Here is a 23713-nt window from a genome sequence, read left to right as displayed (position 1 = left end):
GTCTGTGTCAGTCACTTGGTAGAAAGCCACGCAAAAAAAGGCTCCCAATAATTTTTTTAAAATATATGTCTTTATTGACTTCAGAGAGAGGAAGGGAGAGAGAGAAACATCAATGATGAGAGTCATGGATCGGCTGCCTCCTGCACGCCCCCTGCTGGGGATCGAGCCCGCAACCCGGGCCTGTGCCCTGACCGGGGATCGAACCCCGATCGCCTGGATCCCAGGTCGATGCTCAACCGCTGAGCCTCACCAGCCAGGCAGGCTCCCAATAATTTTTAATGATGAATACATCCTTTTAAAAGGCAAACAATACCTATGCTTCCTTCAATTTAATATCTGCTGGTGGGCAGAAGAGGTTTGCTTCATTGTACTATAATGGATTTGGCTGAATTAATATTTGTTCTGTTATGACTTGTTACTCTGTGTTTTCAAAAATGAAAACAAAAAATGTCTCCATAGATTTACTGTATTGCTTGTTTTATGGCTAACTTAATATCAGGAAGCTTGTACTTTAGTGGTATGGATATCCTAGCAGTGCTTAATGTACTTAAAACCTGCCTTACAGTAGTTTTTTGGTAGTAAAAACCAGATTCTGACCCAAGATTTATGTATATAAACAGGTAGGAAAGCATGTTATCTTTTAATAACTATGCCCAGCTGGCAGGTAAAGCGGTGTTCAAAGTGTAATCTGATAGGTATACAATGTCATGAGCCCCATGCTGACAGTTTCTGGTACAGGAGCAAGGGGACTTTCAGGAAACATTCTCAGACCGTTGTGCCCTTAGAAAAGTGTGCGCCACACAACTTCTAAATAGACTCAGATGGTAAAATGAGCCCAACACCTCAACTGCGGTGTGTTGTGACAGCCCACACCGAGAAGGACAACACGGTTTATAAAAAGGTCATTTTCACGTGTTCTGTTTGAAATCTGCTGGCACCTTCGATTTTGACTATTTAAATACAGCTTTCTCCATCGCAGCTGTTGCCTGTGAAGGAGAAATACTTAAATATGCTGTTAAATTTTCTAAATGGAATTTTTAGAAATTCCACATTATGCATCTGCATATGCAATTTCAGTTAAATTATAATATAGCATAGTAGTAATAGATTTCTTACTTTGCTAATTACTTTATTAGCTAATTAGTATTAAAACAGATTGCCAGAATACCTAGTATGATTTCTTAACTGCTGCTTAGTGTTAAAGAGTAAAACTGCCAGCGCTGGTAATTCACTGAGAGATGCTGAAATGTCCTTGTCATAGTAATAGTAATTTCAAAGGAGTGCAAGTTCGATCCCTATACCCAGTGCATGATGCTGGCGTGGGCCTCACACCTTTATGAGAACGAGTGGCTATTTAACCTTCCGAACAAGTTACCTGTGGTGGATTTGATGAGCCCAGGGGAGCTAGGAAATTCTCAAGCAAGATCAGTAGGTCAGAGAGTGTAAATCCGAGGCCATGTGGTTTTTAAGTTTCTTTTTGTGTGTTTATTTTTCTTTGTATACTTCCTATTGTCCCTAGCATAGTTCACCGCACGTAACAGGGAGTCAACTACATTTACTCAATGAATTCATGAAACTGTGAGTCTGAGGCCTGCCCTGAGCTGGGGCAGGGTACAATAGATAGTAAGCACTTACTGGTTTCTCTATGCCCTTCGGAAACATGAGCTTTTGGGTGGCTTGCATACATATCTACATAAGTCAAAAACCAAGTCAACCGGGTATGAAGCATGGACGCTCTCCTTCAAAAGCTATATTTAGCTAGAGTGACAAAATATGAAGTGTTTTAAAAAATGTAGAATTGTTTGAGTCACAGACCCGTACATGTATATTCATGCTGATTTATATATGCATATATTTATAATAAAAATATTCCTGTTGGAAACCTTTAACATGTAGCTTAAAGAAACAAGTATCCAAAAGGTTCAACACCAGCTTCATTTCTGACCTCCACATATTGAATTCCTCAGTCATCTTTCAGCTATATGGGTATCAAAATGGCTTCTTCCCTCAAAGCTAACATGTAACTGAAGAGGAAATAATTTTGGAGTCGTGCAGACCTGGGTTTTAGTCTTGGCAAGTCCTTTTACTCGCTGTGTGGCCTCTTCGGGGTTCAATAGCTTCACATGTGCAATAGTAAAATAATAGCATCTATACTACAGGCCTATGGTGACACTTAACTGAAGTCACATATGTGAAGCACCCACCTCATCATAGTTTTCAAGGTGTGCAGTGGGGAGAGTTTCCTATTCAAACCCATGAATCTCTATCTCAGTAGCATCTTTTGTTTGTTTTCCAAATTCACTTTAAAATCTATTTACATTATTAAACATCTGATGCAGTTCTGATGTTCAGAATCTATTGTTCTTAAAAATTAAGTTAAAAAATGAAATCATGTATAATTAAGGTGTACAATGTGATGATTTGATAAACTTACACACATAAATAGTAAAATGATTACTACAGTCAAGTTAATTAACATGGTTACCATTATTTTGTGTGTGATGAGAGTACCTGAAATCTAGCCCCAGCAAATTTCCAGTATACAATGCAGTATTATTAACTATAGTCACCATGCTGCATATTAGATCTCTTAACGTATTGTCAATCAGGACACTTTGTGAGCTAGTGATCTTATCCCCCAACAGTAGGCATTATCACATTTAAATTGTGAATCTATTTTATTAAGCCACTAGAACCTAACAGAAGAACCAAGGGACACTCAACTAAGGTTAAGTTTTCAAATAATATGGACTAAGATGCCATTTCCACTACTCATGGGTTGGTCTCATAAGCCACAACAAACAATTTTCTAAGTCTCTTGATCTCATTCGGAAGTCATTACATCGTCACCTTTGATAAATGCACCCTCATAGGTAACTTCAGGTCATTCACCATTGAGAACAATAGAAAAATAAGATTCAGGCAGATGTAGCACAGACTTAACTTAGTCCTGAGAAAGGACAGTGTCTTCAACAAATGTTTGAAAAGTGGATATCCACATGCAAAAGAATGAAGTTGGACCCTTACCTTATACCATATTCAAAAATTAACTCAAAATGAATTAAAGAAATAAACATAAAACCTAAAACTACAACACTTGTAGAAAAAAACACAGTGGGAAATCTTCATGATATTGACACCAAAATCCTGGGTGACAAAAGTAGAAATAGGTAAATGAGACCTCATCAAACTTAAAAACTTTTTGTACATTAAAGGAAACAACAAAAACAACCTATGAAATGAGAGAAAATAATTGCAAATCATGTGTCTGATAAGGGGTTAATATCCAGAATATATAAAGAACTACCATAATCCAAACCCCAAAAAACAAGTAACATGATTTCAAAGATGGGCACAAGAGCTGAATAGGCATTTCTCCCAAGAAGATATAGAAATAGGCAGCAAGCACATGAAAAGATGCTCAACATCATCATCATTAGAGAAATGCAAGCCAAAACCACAATGAGCTATCACTGACACACGTTAGGATGGCTGCTATAAAAACAAACAGAAAATAGCAAGTGCTGGTGAGCATGTGGGGAAAATGAGACGCATGTGCACTGCTGGTGGGATGTAAAATGGTGCAGACACTGTGAACAACAGTACGGAGCTTTCTCCAACAATTAAGATAGATCCAGCAGCGCCACATCTGGATATATATCCAAAAGAATTGAAATCAAGATCTCAAAGACATATTTGTACACCCATGTTCATTGCAACATTATTCACAATATCCAGGAGGTAGAAGCAGCCCAAATGTCCATGGTCTGATGGATAAACAGAATATGATATATACATACAATGGGATATTATTCGGCCCTAAAAGGGAAGGAAATCGTGTCACATGCTATACCATGGATGAACCTTGAGAACATTATGACGAGGGAAATAAACCAGTTGCAAAAAGACAAATACTGTATGATTCCACATTGACAAGGTGTCCAGAGTAGTCAGAACCACGGAAACAGAAAGTAGAATGGTTGGTTGTCAGAGCTGGGGATAGAAAGGAACAGAGTTGTTTGGTGAGTTTTAGTTTTGCAAGATTAAAAACGTTTCTAGGGATCTGTTATACAACAATGTAAATGTAGTTAAAACTATTGAACTTTACAATTAAAAATTGTTAAGAGGGTAAAGTTTATATTATGTATTTTTACTACAATCAAACAATTTTAAAAGTAGAAACTTAAAAAAAAAATTGTCCTCAGCCTCTGTGGCCATAATTATAACCATAGCAAACAAAAGCAATCTCGTTACAATCTTAAAAAGAAGGGCTGGCATATATGACTTATATCAATGAATCAGGTGGTTTACCACTTTCCAAAGGTCACAACCAGTTGGCTGCGAGCTAGAAGCCAGATCTGATTGTCAATCCAAAGGGGTTTCCCCTCTACCACTTTACCCCCTGCTACCATGGCAGCAGGCACATAGGGGCTACTCCCTAAAAATTCTGGAATAAATGAATGCCTCCCACATGCATAATCACTTCCCTCCTTTATTAGTTGAAGGAAAAGAAAATCTTTTCCTTGGTCTTCTACATGTGTACCAGACCAAGAAATGCTGCATGTAAGTAACTTGACTCCCCCTAAATAAAATGTATATGACATAATAGCACTAAAATATTTCAAAATACAAAACAATTCTGGAAAGAGATGAAAAAACTAATGAAAATGGAGTATTGCCAATACATGTCTCCATTTGACACCGCCTCTGTTGAATGTCTAGTTTTGAACCTGTAATATTTCCCACTGGGGTGTATCTTGCCCCAAAATACATGTTCACTACTGATTTAGAAACACATTCAAAGTGATATTTAACCTTTGGTTTTACCACAAAGTATTTTAGAAATCTATTATGTTATATAATTCTTTCAGCCACCAGGTGGCATGCATTTTGCTGCTGAAATATACAATGAAAATGTATACTAAAAATGTATCCTGAAGAGAGAAATTATATCAAGTCTTACCTATCTAACAAAAAGATAATGATAGTGGATTTTACCATGAACTCAGTCCGTGAAAACCTACATGCTAATAGATTTGAGAGTTATGAATATGTCACATAAAGTCCTTAGGAGCTTTAGGGCAGACATTTATCCCAGCAAATAGCTCACAAGTAAAATTAATTTATAATGGATTAAAGATAGTTGAGTATAATTATTTAAAATTATGCCTTATTAACTTAGGGCATTAATTTCATTAATGACCTGGTCTTGTAAGATGGAGGTAAAAAATTTATTGTTTCAATTCTATTATAATGTGTAACCTTACTTATCAATGAGAAATGTACACACTATTACCTAAATATCAGACCAAATAAAGGTAAAGACATGCTTTAAGAAAACTCTCAAATATTAAGAAAAAATCTCCCCCCAAAGAATCAGTCTACGAAAGGATTCACAGCAGCATTGCTTAAAAAAATTCAATTTCTTTAGAGTATTTAACTTTTCATCTGACATCACAAAAAAATGGAAGAAAGGCCAACCAGATGCTTATGAAGTTGTAAAATCCCCCTGGGGCTGTAGGAGTCTTTGGAAACGTGGCAAGATAGCATCAACCAGCATTTTCCTTCTCGAGAGTTTCTTTTTCTTTCTGCCTCCAAACCCAAATCCAGGTAGCTAAGCCCTTTTGTGTTCAGCATTCAGGAGAACCGTCTGACAAGGCACAAAGCAGAGAACGTAGTTTTCAGAGCTTCGCTTTGCAAAAACTTATACTCTTAGGGAATGGATAAGACTACTGACAGAAAACAAGATATATGAGTGGAAAACAGCGTTGCTTGAGCGCGGGGCGTTGGGGGGGTGAAGACACAGGGTTTTTTCAGAGGCTGAAATAGATCTCCATGGGCAGAGAGGAGCATCTGGGGCAGGCCTCAGGGCCACACGGCGGAACGAGGGTGGCCGCACCCTGTGCTGTGGTCAAGGGTCACACGGGGTCACAGATGTCCCAAGGGCTGTCTGCATGGACGAAGCCTCAAGGGCCAGATGCACCCTTTGCTCTGACACCTTGGCTAGACGGCAACGCTCCAGCAGCCAGACGCAGCCCCCGGCAGGGGGGGAAACCCCGACGTTCCCAAAGTGGTTTACTTAGGGCAAAGGAACTGAGAGCTTAAAACCGAAATAACGTTGAGGACTAGGCAAGTCATTAAGGTTGTGTAGCTTCCTATAGCTGATGCTATTACTATTTTCTAACCTTGATTCCCTGGGCTTAATTTTCTTTCTTTCTTCTGGAGTATTTGGCAAATTTCTTTTTGAAATCCGAGCCTTTGTCAACTCTACAGCGAGGCGCTAAACAAAAAGGGTTTCGTTGCCACAGGCGGACTGTAGTTTTACAAGGACAGGAAGGTGAATCTCAAGATAGACGTCTTCCCACCTGATGATTCTCCTGCCTTCCCTTTTACCTATAGAATGAGACATGACTATATTTTCTACAGTTATAGGAGACAAACAATATTTTCCCGACATAAAATACTCACATTCTAAAGGGGGAAATAGATGTGTCATCAGCATGTACAGAAGTTACCATTGAGTCTGAGATGTGCCCGGACAGAGAAGAGCACAAGCTTTGCTAAGCGATATAAAGGGACGAGGAGAGCTGTGTGACACAGCCAGAGAGAAATAAGCCTCACCCAGAGGCTGCGATGGCCTGTAACTGTCCGGGCACCTATGGATGTGTTCTTGTGGATGGGGAGAATTTACATAGTTTTGTGCTCTCTGGTAACAGATTCTTTTTTAAAATATATATTGATTTCAGAGACAGGAAGGGAGAGGGAGAGAGAGAGAAACATCCATGATGAGAGTCATGGATCGGCTGCCTCCTGCACGCCCCCTGCTGGGGACCGAGCCGCAACCCGGGCCTGTGCCCTGACCGGGAATCGAACCCCGATCGCCTGGATCCTAGGTCGACGCTAAACCCCGATCGCCTGGATCCTAGGTCGACGCTCAACCCCTGGGCCACACCCAGGCAACAGTTTCTTGATTGTAACCACTAGGGTCTCCTCAGCCAGATATTTATAATAATAATTGAAGATGTTTTTTAACTTGAGGCTTCATGAAAATGACAAGAAGGTCTATTGAGAATAGCTATGCCCACACTCTGGAATGAGAAACCCTTGTCTACATCATTATCTGTAATAAACTCTGCAGGGGGTGCAGAGAGCTGATCTTGGTTTCCAGTACGGTGACAGGGAGAAGCATTCTCATTCTCTCTAAATCAATTCTCGTGTCTCAGGAGTCCTGGTTCGTGTTGGAATATCCACATCTTATTAGGGCTTCCTTAATTACCGATCTTGGAGAGCTCTTGACCATGCTCACCAACACCAGGGGCGGCTACGTAATGCCCGGCTCTCCATTTTTCTAGTCTGAGTACTTGAAGATCAGTGGTCCTTTTCTCTGAAAGCTGCAATACCAGAAAGGGTTGTCTGACATTTGTTGAGTACCTACTATGTGTGAGAATCTCTTCTAGGCATTATACACGTAGTGGTCCTGCCAGTGGTTCCCTTATAGGAAGAGTCTCCTTGAAATTCAACTGAAACTGCAGACAGATGCCTGGTTTTGTTCTGGCATGACATTTCCCAGTTTACACCATTCCAAGCTCCCACAGGCAAGCACAGCTCAGGACTTGACTGTGTACTTACTCCATGGGGTGACACCAGGAGTAGCCAATCCCGGAGGTGTCAGAGAAGTGTTCATAAAAACAGTCATGCTGGCCTTTCAGTTAATAGGTGACTAACAATTTGATGTGAAAGGGGGAAGGGGGGAGAATAGCCCAGCAGAGAAAGCAGTATGTAGAAAGAAACGTTTCTAGAACAAAAATACTTGGCTTATTTCACGAATGGCAACATTTTGATTCATCACATGCAGTGAAGGGGATTTTGTAGCAGAAGCGAGTCACTCAGTGAGTGAACCTAGGTGGCTGCCCAGCCTCCCCACTCAGCCTGATGATTCCCTAGTCATTGCTACTTACACAGCACCTCTCAGAAAGTGGTGAAAATAAAGTTCTCTGTGGGGAAAAAAGGCTATAAAAGAAAGCCAACTGGTAGAGCTAATGATGGAAATCTAGACTCCAATAAAGCCATGTTAGTTAGTCCAAAAATAGAAAAGTTGAGCAAAATATGTAATGGTATGTAGAATTCATAGCAGTTTGAACACATGTCATAAACAGGTCCACTAACTGTTCAATATGAGAACAAAAAAAAGTAATTCAAGAAACTATCCATCAAGTACTACAGTAACAACTCAGTAAAATTTGAAAAATATGATATTTAATTTCCAATTAGATGTCTTAGTTATTCTTTACTGCATTTTAAGAGGGAAATTATTTGCTATAATGGCTTGCAAAGTTGGGAGATTTTAAGTCTTAGACCGGATTCCTCAAAAATGTAAAGGGTCTATTATAATGCAATTTTGTGTCCCATTGTGTTTCACAAAAGATTAACTTCAAGTTATTTTCCAAACTTTTGCACCATCCTCAGATGTACACTTTATGATAGCTGCCTAATATTCTGTTACATCAATGCAATTCTTGCAATAGACAACAGTTCATTGGCTTATTATTTAAATTATTTTTAATAATAATGTAATCATAGACATTTTAGTAAAACAAACATCTTACTTTCTTGTTTTGAGTAGTCATTTAGAGTAAATTTCCATATGCAGAATTGTTGGGCTAAGGGTCTGATTATCTTATGTCTCAGCATGCATCACTAAATTATCCACGGCAAGGGCTGCATTAACATATAATGGTGTTAGCCATAAACAAGCATACCTCTTCTCACAGTCTCGCCAGCATTGGGATTTATTATTTTATTTGTTTTTACCTGTTTACTATACAAAACTTTGTATCTCATGTGTGTTAAATTTTGCATTTTTATTTTATTTTTTAAAATACGTTTTAATTGATTTCAGACAGAGGAAAGGAGAAGAAGAGAGAGAAACATCAGTGATGAGAGAGTCATTGATCGGCTGCCTCCTGCACGCCCCCTACTGGGGATCGAGCCCGAAACCCGAGTGGAATCGAACCGTGACCTCCTGGTTCATGGGTTGTTGTTCAACTACTGGGCCCCGCTGGCCAGGCACATTTTGCATTTTTAAACTGCTTAACCAAGTCAAACTTATTTTTCATGTGTATTAGTATTTGTGTTTCTTGTGAGAGCTGACATGTCACGTCAATTGATAATTTATCGCCTGGGATTTTGGTGTCATTGCCTACCTTCATTCATGCGGTTCTCATCTATGTAGTTACCACAATTATCTATTATATTTTGCATTTAAAGACACCATTTGAATGCATAACTCTTCTCCATTGGCTACTTTACCCATTCAGTAAGCCATCCCTGAAATGGAAAAGTAAGTAGAAGGGTGGAGACAAATAGCATACTTTTTAAAAATGCCACATTAAGGTAGTTAATAAGTAATGAACAATAACTGCCTACCTTTTGAAATTCAGGGAAATAAAAGAATATTATGGCAACAGTGTAAATAATTATGATATTACCATAGCAACTGTGATGGACTATTGTAGAATTGAATATTCAGATTCAGTTTCCATAAATATTCAACTATTCGCTTACCTACTTGAGGCTTAGTGCAAATAAAGATTTCTTTGGGTAATTTCTAAGCATGCTCTCTCTGTAAGAGGTTTTAGAGTCATGCAGGTGTCATTGAAAACATGGGTATTGGCTGTCAATATTTCATAAACAGACTATTCTAGGCTAGTTTAGCAACTGTGTTTGGATGGGATCGGTTAAAATTTCAAATAATGTTAATTCTCATGGATTTTGTAGACTGACTTTAGGTTATTTTTGTAAAATGTGCAAAAACTGGGGTTCTTTCATATAGAATATCTCAGACCATTACCAATGGTAATAATATGTCAGAGGCCTTGGGTAGTGATTATGGTAACGAAAATATTTTAATTACATAGAAAGTGCATGTTATAATGAAAAGTAAACAACTTAAGATTCTTAAACATACTATTCAGTATGATGAACAGTATTTGCAAAACATTTGTTGAGCATATACTGAGAGAATCTCTTCTAGGCATTATACATACATTAATTCTTTTAATACTCATCACCGCACTGCAAATTAGTGTGATAAATAATCGTCCCTCTACTCTGCTGAGTTATTGGCTGAGATTCCCTGTAACAGAAAACTGATTGACAGAGAAAAACAAACAGGAGTTTATTAATATGTATGCCTCATGTATACATGGGAGAGACCCTGGGGAAATGAAGAACTGAACGAGATGGTTTGAGAATCCAGGATTAATACCATCTTCATAAGGAAAGGGGAGGGGGACCTAGCTCCTTCGGTGAAGTGGACATGATTTTTAGGAAAGATGGCTAGGACATTAGAAGAGCAGATGAGAGGCATGATTGTTTGTGACAAAGTTTGCCTGGGTACAGTGTCGACTTCTAGGCGTCCTTCCTGTGACAAGAGTCCACCTTCCCCGGTTGATGCAATCCCCAGGTACGGGGTCTATGACGACTGGGTTCCTCTAGGAGGACCTGTGTTTGGGCAGATAAGGGAAGTTCAGAGGAAGTCTCCCACTGCATTTGCTGTTTTCAACTACCTACAGCTAAAAATAATCACTCTGCCAAAGTGACATATTCTGCTACCTACTTCATTAGTTACTGTTACAACTCTGTTTTATAGGAGAAGAAACAGAGGCATGTAAAGCTTAAACTTGAGCCAAAAGGTTACAATAGATGTATTTAGGTGGTGGGGAATCCTCTCCCATTTTCCATTTTTCTAGTATTTCCACATTTTCTATTATAAACTGCATTCCTTTTATACTGGTAAAAATTGAGTATGCTATTGAAAATTTCTGCATTTTTCGTGCTGACTGGGACGCATGTTGAGCTTCAGACCTGCTGGAATAGAAGACAAGTGTCAGCTTCAGCCACCTGAATGGGCATCTTAGTAGCCATTCTCTGTGGATTCAGTTTCACCCACAGGGTACAAAGACAGAACAGCCAACGTGAGAAAAAGCTTCCCCTTCCTTTTATGAAATAATAAAGAATAAAAAAGATGTAAGACATGATCGATCTCACAAGAGGGGTATAAAAACAAACAGCCTCCTGGTGAAACCAACAAGAAAATTGTGGTTAGGTAGAATTTTTCCTGGAGAAAAGGAAAACAATAGCTTGCTGCAAACCCCAGCTGAAAATATAGGATGTTGCAAAGATTTTTTTAGACCTGATGATGTCAACTGCAGTGAAATTACGCCCCCTCCTATTCTCCAAAGTGAAGCTTTGAATTCCAAGTCTTTCTTACAACATCATTAAATCCAGCAAAGGAAAAGTGGTCACCTAACAGGCACCCAAATAACATAAAAAGCAGTTCAATTTCATCCATCCTGAAAAGCATTTACTGAATGCATGACATGTACTGGGGCAGGCAGGGCTAGGCACTAATAATATAAAGATAAATAAAACAAGCTCTTGGGCTCATTGGAGACTCTCCTCTATTGGGCATGCAGGCATGAAACAGCTCTTTTTAGCACAATGGGGTTAAATGTACGAGATGGTTTCAAAGAGCCGCTGTATTTGCGACATGCTGGGAAAACGGGATTAAATATATACCCTCAAGGGGCTGGAGTTGCTACTTGGTACAAGGACCTCCTTTATGTGCCAGGAGTTTCCTAGCCTGTTAACTCTGTGAAGGCAAGGACCATGACTATTTTGCTCTGCACTGGACACCTGGAGCCTTAGCCACCCTCCACCCCCATCCCCACATGTTTTTGCTACAACAGGGGTTGGAAAATTATGGGCCAAATCCTGCCCTGTTTTTGTATCGCGCACAAGCTAGAGCGGTTTTTATATTTTAAATGGTTACATAATGCCCATGTGTTACTTCTTAGCCTGCAAAGCCTAACATATTTACTATCTGGCCCTTTACAGGAAAAATTTGCCAACCCCTGTGCCGGAGCTCAGAGAGCAGAGATGGTGGCTGGGCTGTGAACAGGCCCTCTGCACATCGCCTGTCCCTGCTACATCAAAGGAAATTAAACCTGTGATATATTTAGGTGGATCCCCACCAACCGTTAGAGGAATTAATAAGACCAATATTGTCCTACACGGCCATGAGCTCCTCAGGGGCTACTGGCTTAGCATAAGGCAGTGACTAGACTCTGAACTGTATAAGTGCAAGAGAGGTTATGGGTGATCTCTTCCCCGCGGTCCCCCGTGCCCAGGACAGGGCCTGGCACATAGTGGACCCTCCGTAAGTCCTGGAGGGCTGGAGGAATACATGAGCCACAGAGGAGAAGATTGCTTTACATTTCAATTTAGGCTACACTGAAGGAAACCACAGAGCTTTATTGATTTTCAAAGCAAAAAAAATACATTAGTTCTGCAGATTTCATCCTAACCTGGAATCACTGGTTGTGGCAAATCATACCCCTCCACACAGACATTTTTCCCCGTGTGTTTATGTCTATTGCCTCCATGGTCACCTGACTTTTATCTCCTCTCTGTCTCATGCAACTTTAATAGAAACTGCTTTAGTCTTTTCGGTTTTTATTTTGATTTTCTCAACTTGTCTTTTAGACCTGAAATTCCCATTTCAGCACCTATGATTCTATCATTTTATATATATATATATATATATATATATATATAAATAAAATATATATATACATATATACGTATATATACATATATATACATATATATGATACCTTTTAAGTTTACTGAATTAGAATATATGACTTATATTTCTAGAACCTACGGAGATGTTATGTAGTTATGGGTTCCAAGATACGAATGGGACTTAAATGGACATTTTATTGATTTTAATTTAAATTGACAAAAGGAAAATGTGCTAAATATTTTTTACAATTCAAGCAGTTGACAAGTAGAGTTAACAGTTAAAGTGCCCTTTGACTGTCCCAGGTTCTCAGTCCCCCAACTCTGCTCTCCCACCCTCCTTCCCCTCCCCTCCTCACAGAGGAAACTTTTGCTAACCAGGCATACCCCACACACGTTTTATGCATTTTCACACACACATGCACACAAAAAGCATTGTTTTGTCTCTTATTTTGAATAAGTGACATAAAAAGTCATAGTATATATAAATTTTCTGCATATTTTCCCACACGAACCTTTTTCCATATTAATATCTCATCCTGTTGACTTTTCCATAGACTTCAATATGGTAAATGTATTATAATTTAATTAGTTAACTGAATTTTTAAGAATAAATCATTGTGTCATTTAGAGCACTGCTGATGTTACTGAGAGAATGCTTATAGCAAAGAGTTTCCTAGAGGTGTGTAGGACAACTCCATGGGCAATGATACAGAGACAGGCTGAGACATGAAGTTCAAAGAGCAGAGGAGAAAAACTGAGGCTGAAGGCCGCCAGGAGTTCCCTGAGGCATTCCTGAAGCCTTTGACACGAAACCCACTGCCTCAGATGCAGAGCAGAAAGTTGCAGAAACAAATCATTAGACACCAAGTTAACTAGACTCGCATATGAAACCATGCTTAAAGAACTGTTTTTGAAAAATAACTCTATCTTGCCGGGCTGGCGTGGCTCAGTGGTTGAGCACCAACCTATGAACCAGGGGGTGACGGTTCAGTTTTGGTCGGGGCACAGGCCCGGGCTGGGGGCTTGATCCCCAGCCGGGGGCGTGCAGGAGGCTGCCGATCAATGACCCTCTCATCATGGATGTTTCTCTCTCTCTCTCCCTCCCCCTTCCTCTCTCTGAAATCAATAAAAGGAATAACTGTTTTATGACTTAAAATTTATTTCATTTTACGTGTCATAATATATATTCAAACACTAATGACACTGACTTTTATGGAGTGAGCACCCACAACGTGCCAGGCACCATTTGAAGCACACCATGTTTTCTTCGAGCCTCATGTAAGCGCTGTGAAGCAGGCACTGTCATTAAGCATGCCCATTTTACAGATAAAGACACCGAGGCCAAGAGGTATGGACCAATTTGTTCCAGGTCATACCCCTGGGATTTACATGTAAACACTGTTTGCAGAGCCTTTCCTCTTCACCACCACACAGACCGCTCATCTAGACAGAATGGGAGATTTGATCTTATAGTTCCTATAATTTACCTTCTGCAAACAAGCTTAGCACTTGTATGTGTCCATATCTTTCCCCAGCGAGACGTCTTTGGATATTGTATTAACATTCACAATAATTTGCATGCCAACTTAAAGCTGAAACTATTTAAAAAGTTAGTCCACTGCCTTTACCCTCAGGAAACAAATATCTTTTAAAGTTCAACCACATTAAACATTTACCATTTACCGTTCATACTTCCTCCTCTGAACTGAAATTTCCCTACCAGTCTTCTGCTCTGAATGCTGTTTATAGATGCAATTTGTTGCATTAACACTTTCTAACATTATTGAAGAGCTCAGAAACCACGGCAAGTTTTTGAAGGGGGAAAAAAATTCAAGTTTATAAATCCGATCCGGATATTAAGCAAATTAGACTATATTATGACCAAGAGACCTTTGGTTTTCATGCATGATATGATAGGAAAAAAGATAACAGAAAAATGTCATTCAATGTTAATCTGCACATTCCATTTTTATCCTAATTGTGTGCAAATGAAAAGGGTCTGTGAACATTCAAAAGGGCTTTTCACTACTTATTAACCACATATAAATGCATGGGAGGTGGTTTGCCCCAGAAAATTGCCTTGAAGGTGACTTGAATGTATAGCTTCTGGTTAAAGGGCAAACCTTTCCTTCTGGCCTCATCAATTCTTTGGTTCTCTGAAGTTAGAATTGCTAATAATTGTGGAATTTATTACCAGCTCAGATGGGGTTTGGGTCATAGTCTGTGCACTGGGGTCAAAGTAAAAAGAATACTGCCTTGTGATTCAGTGTGAGGCTTCAAACTACATTTAAATGGTTACAGCCCTGGCTCTTCAGAGAACAGATTCTAGACAGCCCAGACTCATTCCCACATATCTATCTTTTGGCCCAGCTACATCAAACTACCCGAAGGCCCTCAAATGTTTCAGTTTTTTGTTTGTTTTGCCTCTACAGGTTGTATATCTCCTCTCATTCCGAAACACTCTTTTCCACTTAAAATTTATAAAAATAATTTCTAGGTATTTTTGCAGTTTAAAAAAAATCTGCATTAATATTTAAAAATAAATTACATAAGCGATACATGAAAACTGTGTATTCTCTCTGCAATAGATTTAAACAACACGGAAACTTACAGAGCCAAATATGAAAGGGTTTCTTCATCATTGGCACCCTGTCTCATGCATACATTGGTCTGAGATTTTTTGTTCTTTTATTGTAATACATACATTTAGAAAAGTGCATACATATATAAATATGATATTTTTGTTTTTCTTTAAGGTCTAACCTTCTATGTCTGCACTCCTAAATATGTAGTTTAGTTTTGCCAGTTGTTGCACTTTATTTAAATGGAAGAGTGGAAAACACGCCTTAGTCTCTTCCCCTCCGTTTGGCTTGGGTAGGATTCTGCTCTGCATCTGGGGAGAGGAGAAGGCAAGAGAGGGGGCTACAATTCATTTTTGAATATTGATTTTTTTCCCCACAACGTTGCAACACTCTCAGTTCTAATAATTTACCTGTAAATTCCTTAGGATTCTCCAAACACAAAAGCGTAACAAATGTGCTCCTTTTTCTACATCCTTCTCGCCCCGTGGGTCCTTGTTTGCGGTTGCTCTCTGCACACCCAACATGATGCTAAATATCGGCGACAGTCCCAGGCATTCTTGTCTTAATGCTGCTCCGGGAGGAAACAGCTCATCCTTTCACCAATAAGTGTATATTTACTTTTGTTTGAATTTCCCTTTGTCACACTAAGGGGATTTTCTTGTATTCCTAATTTGCTGAGAAGTTTATTTTTTTTAAAATTATGACTGGATGTTGAATTTTATCAACTGTTTTTTTCTTAATCTACTAAAGGGATAGTAAGTTCATTTTTTTAATCTGTTGATTTACGTTATTTGAATTTCTAATGACAGAGCAACCTTGCATTTCTGTGATAAGTGCAACTTAGATGTGATGTGTTATCCTTTCTGTATATTGCTTTATTCACCTTGCCAACATTTTGCTTATGATTTTTACATTACATTAATGAGTAAAACTGACATTTTTTGTTTCTCCTTCCCTCATTAGAATTGGGTATCTATAGGACACTAGGCACATAAAAAAGAGTTAAAATGTGTTCATTTACTATGTTTCAATTTTATAGGAAAGTTTGTGAAAGATTGCAATTTTTTCGTTTTCGTTATTGTTTAGTAGACTGCAAATTCAATATCTTTGATTATTTAAGTACTATTCAGATTTCCAAAATTTTTTTAGCCCATATGATTTTTGTGTTTCTCTAAGAGTTTTTTCCTTTTGTTTACTTTTCAAAAATATATTGGCATAAAATTTATCAAAATATCACTTTTTCTATAGAATTTGTCCCCTTCTTATCCCTCATAGTTGGTATAAATGACTTATTTTTTAAATCTACGTATCCATAATTTTGTCATTTTTATCATTTATCTTCTAAAAACAAACTCTTGATTGTGTAGGTCCTCTCTATAACAATTTTTCTATTTCACTTATTTCTGCTCTTAATTTCTTATATTTTTACACCTACTTTCTTGAGTTTATTTTGCTGTTATTTTTCTTACAAACTGTTTTCTAAATTAGCTATATCATTTTAAATCCCACCAGCAAAGTACAGGGGTTCCAATTTTCCTACATCCTCACCAATATTTATTATTATCGGTATTATTGATATTGGACATCCTACTAGGCAGGAAGTGGTAGGATACTGTGGTTTTGATTTGCATTTTCTTGATGGCAATTTATGTTGAAAATGTTTCTTGTGCTTATTGGTCATTTGTATATAATCTTCGCAGAAATATCTATTCAAATTCTTTGCTCATTTTTAAAAATCGGGTATTTGTCCTTTTATTATTAAGTTGTAAGAATATTTTATATATTCTAGATGTTAGTCTCCTATAAGATACATTATTTGCCATTTTTTTCTCCCATTATTTGGGTAGTCTTTTGAATTTCTTGATGGTGTCCTTTAAAGCACAAAAATCTTTTAATTTTTGATGAAGCCCATTTATTTATTTGCTTTTTGGTTGCTTGTGCTTTACTTGTCAAGAAAATATTGCTTAACCCAAGGCCACAAATATTTACAACTATGTTTTCTTCTACATGTTTTACAGTTCTGGCTACTATATTTAGGCTTTTGACCTCTTTTAAGTTAATTTTGTATGTGGTGTGAAGTAGGGGCCCAAATTCATCTTTTGCTCCATTATAGTCATTACAAATGTCTACCCAGATTTAATGAGAGGGATCATAGCATCATTTTCTCAGGGGCAAAACATCAACCTCACGTTGTAAGAAGAGCATACAATATTGAATAAATGTCAATGCTTCTGTCTTTGTGGAATTCCGTCTGTCCTACCTGGGGTCACTGAATAATCTAATCTGGGAGCTGATCTATGAATTGCAACTGTAATCAAAATTGTATGTATGGTCATTCTGTTGAGGAGAAGGTCTATAGTTTAAGTCACAGTCATAATGTGGTCCATTTCCCAAAAAGTGAAACTAAAACTTTAAAAGTTTTACCATTTAAGTGAGTGATAATTCTGTCATCTTGTTGAAGGGTGGAGATTGTGTAATAAGGGGATTAGAATATTAATTTATAAAAATAAAGGTCTTCACGTGGATTTTTCCCACTAAGTTAATTGTGTGAAAATGGTGGAGAAAGCAGGGCAGGTGTTGCAGTAGTAAGTACATGACCTTCACATGTGATAGCTCAATTTATGCTTAATTCACAATTTAATATATTCTCCTCTTAAATCCCTAAACTATCATATATCAGATTTTGAGTCGTTATAAAAGAGATGAGTACTGTGCTATATAGTTTGAGCTATTGCATGGTCGTGTTTCTGGCCAGTTATCAGTTCCATCTGAGCAATGTTGCAATTCTTAGTGAACATCAGGGTTTATTGTACCATTATTTGAATGTTCTACATTTATTTTATTTGTCCTTCTTAGCTAATAAAATGAGAGGAAAATAGAAAATAGAATACACTGATACATAAACTTAATATAATTGAGAGAAAAAAATGGTTCCCTCTCAAAAGTTATAAACCTTTAACTTTAATCAAACTTCACCACAATAACTGTATTCGTGTCTGAAGGAAAAGAACCAAATTAGGGGAACACATCCAATGATGAAGACGCACTGCAATCAGGTTTTTTACAGTCTAGACGCAGTGGGCTATCAGCATGAAATGGCTTTATTTTTCCCCCAGTTACTGTATTCAACCACGCTCTATTGATCTCTACTTCCTGTCCTTTAATAAAGCCTTGGACAGGTTTCCTAAGCACCTTGTCACTTGGTTATTAAAACTTAGTGGAGTTTACACTTTCAGTCTCAGCCTCTGTTTAACTTGCATTTCCCTTCCCTTCCCTTCCCTTCCCTTCCCTTCCCTTCCCTTCCCTTCCCTTCCCTTCCCTTCCCTTCCCTTCCCTTCCCTTCCCTTCCCTTCCCTTCCCTTCCCTTCCCTTCCCTTCCCTTCCCTTCCAGCACAAACTGAACTGGGACCCGAAGCATAAATGTAATACGCAAAGGGACTGGAGTCAAGAACAACGCACGCGACGCATGAACAGCCCCAGGAGGACAGTGACATTCCCCAGTGCGACACCCACCCCGCCTTCGGGGAGCCGCTGAAACACTGCAATGCTGCTTCATTCATGGGCAAGGACCACTAACCAGGTATCTCCTCCCGCACCCCCTGCCCCGCTAGTGCTCCTCCGCAGTGGCCAGTTCAGCCTCCAACCCAATATCCTATATAATCTAGCAAATATAGGGACAATGTGTGGCATAGCAGGGACCCCCCCCCCCAGGACCCTGATTCCACACCAAGGCCAGAGCCTATTGTGGTTAACTGATGCACGCACACAAGCCCGACCACCCTTGCAACAACTGTTCTTGACTTTGGTTACTTTGCTTTCCCTTCTGCAGATCTATTGAACATTCTGGGAAGCTAAAGAGAGAAAAGATCTTGGGATGATGCTTGGGGGCACCAGGACAAGACATGCTATCACTTGATAAGTTTAGTGAGCCCCTAGGGGGGTGTCCGGCCACAATCCTTGGCAGGCATCTTAGGAACACAGGGTACCTAATGCCTCTTTGTCCTCAGCTCTATACTCCAAGTTGTTATTCTGGGGTAATAGGCAAAGTCTCACTCAACATCCCATAACACCATAATTAAAAAAAATCGAGTTTCAAAGTGAGAAGTAATTGGAAAACTTTTAACATTTTTTAATTAGCAATCTGGGAATAGTGCCCACTTTTCACAATACTACTTTGCCTTCCCCTGAGAATGCATCATGCACACATACTGGTGACTAAATAAAGAGAAAATACATCTGATAAATTTAAATTCATGAACTGCTTGCTTATTAGACTCTTCTGGGTCCTTGTTTCTCTGTGGCATAGTGAAGTAGCACTAGACTTGAAGTCAATATATTGGTTCCAATTATGCTTCTGTCATAATGATCTGTTGCTATGAATGAGATTGAAGTGTCAAGGATGAGCCTTAGGTGAAAGGGCTTAAAAAGTACAAATGGCCGGTTATAAAAATAGTCATGCGGATGTAAAGTACAGCAGAGGGAATATAGTCAACAACATTGTAATAACTATGTATGGTGTCGGGTGGGTACTAGACTTATTGGAAATATCACTTCATAAGTTATATAAATGTCTAACCACTATGTTGCGGACTTCACTGAAACGAATATAATATTGAATGTTGACTGTAATTGAAAAATAAATTAAAAACAAATAGGAGTAGGGCCTGTAAGATAAATAATAATGATAAACTTCCTGAATTTCATAACTGGACTGTTGTTAGCTAAAAGCAAGTTCTTTGTGTATATGGTCATTGGGTGTTCTATTTTTACAACTTTTACAAAGTTTGAAGTAATTTCCAATTAAAAAATTAACCACAAATTGATGGTCGCTGGATGAGGGGAGGGTTGGGGATGGGTGAAAAAAGTGAAAGGCATTGAGAAGTACAAATTGGCAGTTATAAAATAGTTACAGGGATGTAAAGTACAGCGTATAGTCAATAATATTGGAATAGCTATGTATGGTGGCAGGTGGGTATTAAGACTTATCTGGGTGATCACTTCATAAGATACATAAATGTCTAATCACTACGTTGTACGCCTGAAACTAGTATAATCGTGTATGTCAACTGTAATTGAAAAATAAATTTTAACCCTGGCCAGGTAGCTCAGTTGGTTAGAGTGCCAGCCTCATACTCCAAGGCTGCAGGTTCAGTCTTCCAGTCAGGGCACATACAAGAAGCAACCAATGATGCATAAATAAGTGAAACAAATTGATCTCTTCCTCTAAAATCAATCAATAAATAAAAATAAATTAACAAAAAAAGAAAAAAGAAAAAGGAAAGGATGAGCCTTAGTTTTTGACTGTGCAAATGTATGAGTGGTAGTGTCATTACTGAGATGGGGTTGCAAGAGGAGCAGGTTAGAAAAAGATTATGAGTTCAGCTTTGGACAGGCTCGATTTGAAATGCCCTTGAGGTACTCAAGTAGAGCTGATCAGGAAGGAGATAGAGACTTTCTGGAGTCCAGAAGAAATATCCGAGCTGGAGGCAGTCATGTGGAAGTTAGCTGTATATGGATGATAACTGAAGCCACAGGAGTGAAATGAAGGGTCTAAAAAGAACCAAGAGTCAAAGGTAGGAGGATATACAGCATTTGATGTTTAGGCAGAGGAAATGCTTTAGTACAGGAGCAGCAAGGGCTAGCACAGGAAAAACCAGGAGAGGGGAAGGTTAGTTTACTTTGTATTTGTACACATTCTTCTTTTCCACTCTGTTTGATGCAGGTTTCTATCTTATTGCTGAGACTTAATAACAGCAAGCTTGTCCTCTGCTTCAGGTGGACATCGGTGCACTCATTGCTGTTCTTTTCATCTGCATTTTTCTTTTTGGAAAACTCTTTCCTCTAGAATGTCAAAAAGATGTTTCTGAAGAATGTGGGCCCACTGGCTTAGTAAGAGCAAGAAGGACCCCTGCAAATGGTTGGAGCGTCTTTCAGCCTGTATAACAGGGGGCACTGTCACTGTCGCTTTGCTATTGCCTGAGTTCTGCAAGACGGCCTAACCTTGGGCACAATCGTGCATTCACTTTATGGGACTGGCAATTTGCATTGTCTTTAATTTAGTGACTGTGGCAATGTGCAAAGTTAAAGAGTGTTAACATTTATGAGTAAAGGAGCAAAGCAGCGAGCATCATCATAATTTGTCCAGTTTGTTGTAGATTTATGAATATGAATATATATATATATTCACCCTTGACTCTCTTGCAGTAAGCTTGTTCTAGATTTATGAATATATATATATTTACTTATAAATTCACCCTTGACCCTCTTTCAGTAAGAATGTCATATTACTCCTGGGAGTAACAGATTGGTTTCTTCCCCCAAACCTGTCCTCATCTCCCCATCACACATACACACACACACACATATGGGTTTTTATATTCTTATTTGGTTTGGGAAATTAAAATTTCTCACACAAAGGTAAAACTAGAATAGTTAATAAATAAACTAACATTAAATGCAAAGCCACTAGTATTGTTTGTGATGCCTTCTCTTAATTCTATTCTTCAGTAATATTCTGTAATTCATAGCAGCCTTGTCTGGTTCCTTACAGTGAATTTGATGACCATAAAAACAGTAGAACAACTTGTTAACTTTTATTTATTTTTATTTTAAGTTTATTGCAACTTAATTTAGCCCTGCAAAAGCACATGCTGAAACACTGCCAGAGATGTACTAGCTAAATACTGGTGGAGGCTAGCATTGCAAAAGCGGTCAAACCCAGGGCAAAAAATGTCCTTGAGTTTAAGCCTAAATTTAGCATGTCAGTAAGGGTGATAACCTAAAGCCAACTGCTTTAGAAGACTGGTCTGCTTCCCCAGAGGGAGAAAAATGTTCCTGTTCAGAGTATTAGACAAGAACATGACAGTCAAATTGTAAAATAAAAACTTTGATAAATATTTTTGTCAGTGTTGTATTTTACCCAAGAACTGAGTCAGTTGCCACTCAGTAGGTGAAAGTACCAATAATGGCGTTCTCAAATGCAATCAACTGCATGCTAAGAGGACATGTTCAAATGAACTCATACTGTAAATTCATGCCTGGGTGGCCTGGGTGGGAGTGTGAAAATGGCAAGAAGGGCGCTGAGGAAGCAAAGTTACTCCTGTCAGAAATATGACACTTTATCTGCAAGAGGGTCAGGGATTGAGGGCCATCAAACAAACAACAAAATAAAACATCTTAGCCAAACTTAAAGTCCAAAAGGAAATTGTTGAGAAGATAGTGGGTGACACCAAAAATCAAAAGAAAAAGATTTACACCTATGTTCTCTTCTGAGTTTTACAGTTTTACCTCTTTTATTTAGGTCTTTGATCAATTTTGGATTATTTTTTAGGGTATGAGGTAGAGGTCCAACTTCATACTTTTGCATATGAATATCCAGTAGTCTCAGTACCATATGTTGAAAAGATGACTTTTTTTTCATTGAATTATCTTGACACCTTTGTCAAAAATCTATAGAGACAGAAGGTACCTTAGTGGTTGTCAGATGCTAGAGAGAAGGAGTTTGGGAGAACGGGGAGCTATGGCTAAAAGGGGAGGGTGTTTCTTTGAGTGGTGGTGAAAGTATTCTAAAATTAGATAGTGATTCCTCAAAAAATAGAACTTCCTTAGGACCCAGCAATTCCACTACTGGGTATTTATCTGAAGAAAACTAAAACACTAATTCAAAAGAATATATGCACCCCCATGTTCACTGCAGCATTGTTTACAACAGCCAAGCTGTGGAAGCAACCCAAGGGCCAACAATAAACAACTGGATAAAGAATATATGCAATGGAATATTACTTGACCATACAAAAGAATTAAATCTTATCATTTGCAACATGAATAGATCTAGAGGGTATTACGCTAAGTGAAATAAGTTAGACAGAGAAACACAAATACCATGTGATTTCACTTATATGTGGAATCTAAAACACAAAATAAATGAATAAGCAGAACAGAAAGAGACTCATAGATACAGAGAACTTTTTGACATTTGCCAGATGGGATGGGGTTCGGGGTTCTGAATGAAAAAGGTGAAAGGATTAAGAAGCACAAATTGTTAGTTACAAAGTACTCATGGAGATATAAAGTACAGTACAGTGAATATAACCAATAATATTGTGATAACTATGTATGGTGCCAGGTGGATACTAGACTTATGGGGGGGATCACTTCCTAAACTATATAAATGTCTAACAACTATGCTGAATAGCTGAAACTAATGTAAAATAATATTGAATGTCAACTGTAATTGAACAATAAAAAAAAGAAAAACAACTTTCAAGAAGAAATGAATAAAATTAGATAGTGGTCATGGTTGCACAATTCAGTGAACATACTAAAAAACAGTGAATTGTATGCCTTTAATGCATGAATTGTACAGTATGACAATTATATCTCAATACCGCTGTTAAAAATTTGATGAAATAATAATCTGTTTAAAACAATCAAAAGAAGAGTTGATCAATCTGGAAGTATAGGAACCAAGGCAGTTCCAGAGATTGGGTAGCAAGACATAAGTGGCATTTTCTTAAGGACCCTGCTTTCAAGAGCTTTTCTGT

The sequence above is a fragment of the Miniopterus schreibersii genome (assembly GCF_964146895.1).
Source record: "Miniopterus schreibersii genome assembly, chromosome: X".
Classification (NCBI taxonomy): domain Eukaryota; kingdom Metazoa; phylum Chordata; class Mammalia; order Chiroptera; family Miniopteridae; genus Miniopterus; species Miniopterus schreibersii.
Note: the sequence above shows the minus strand (reverse complement) of the source record.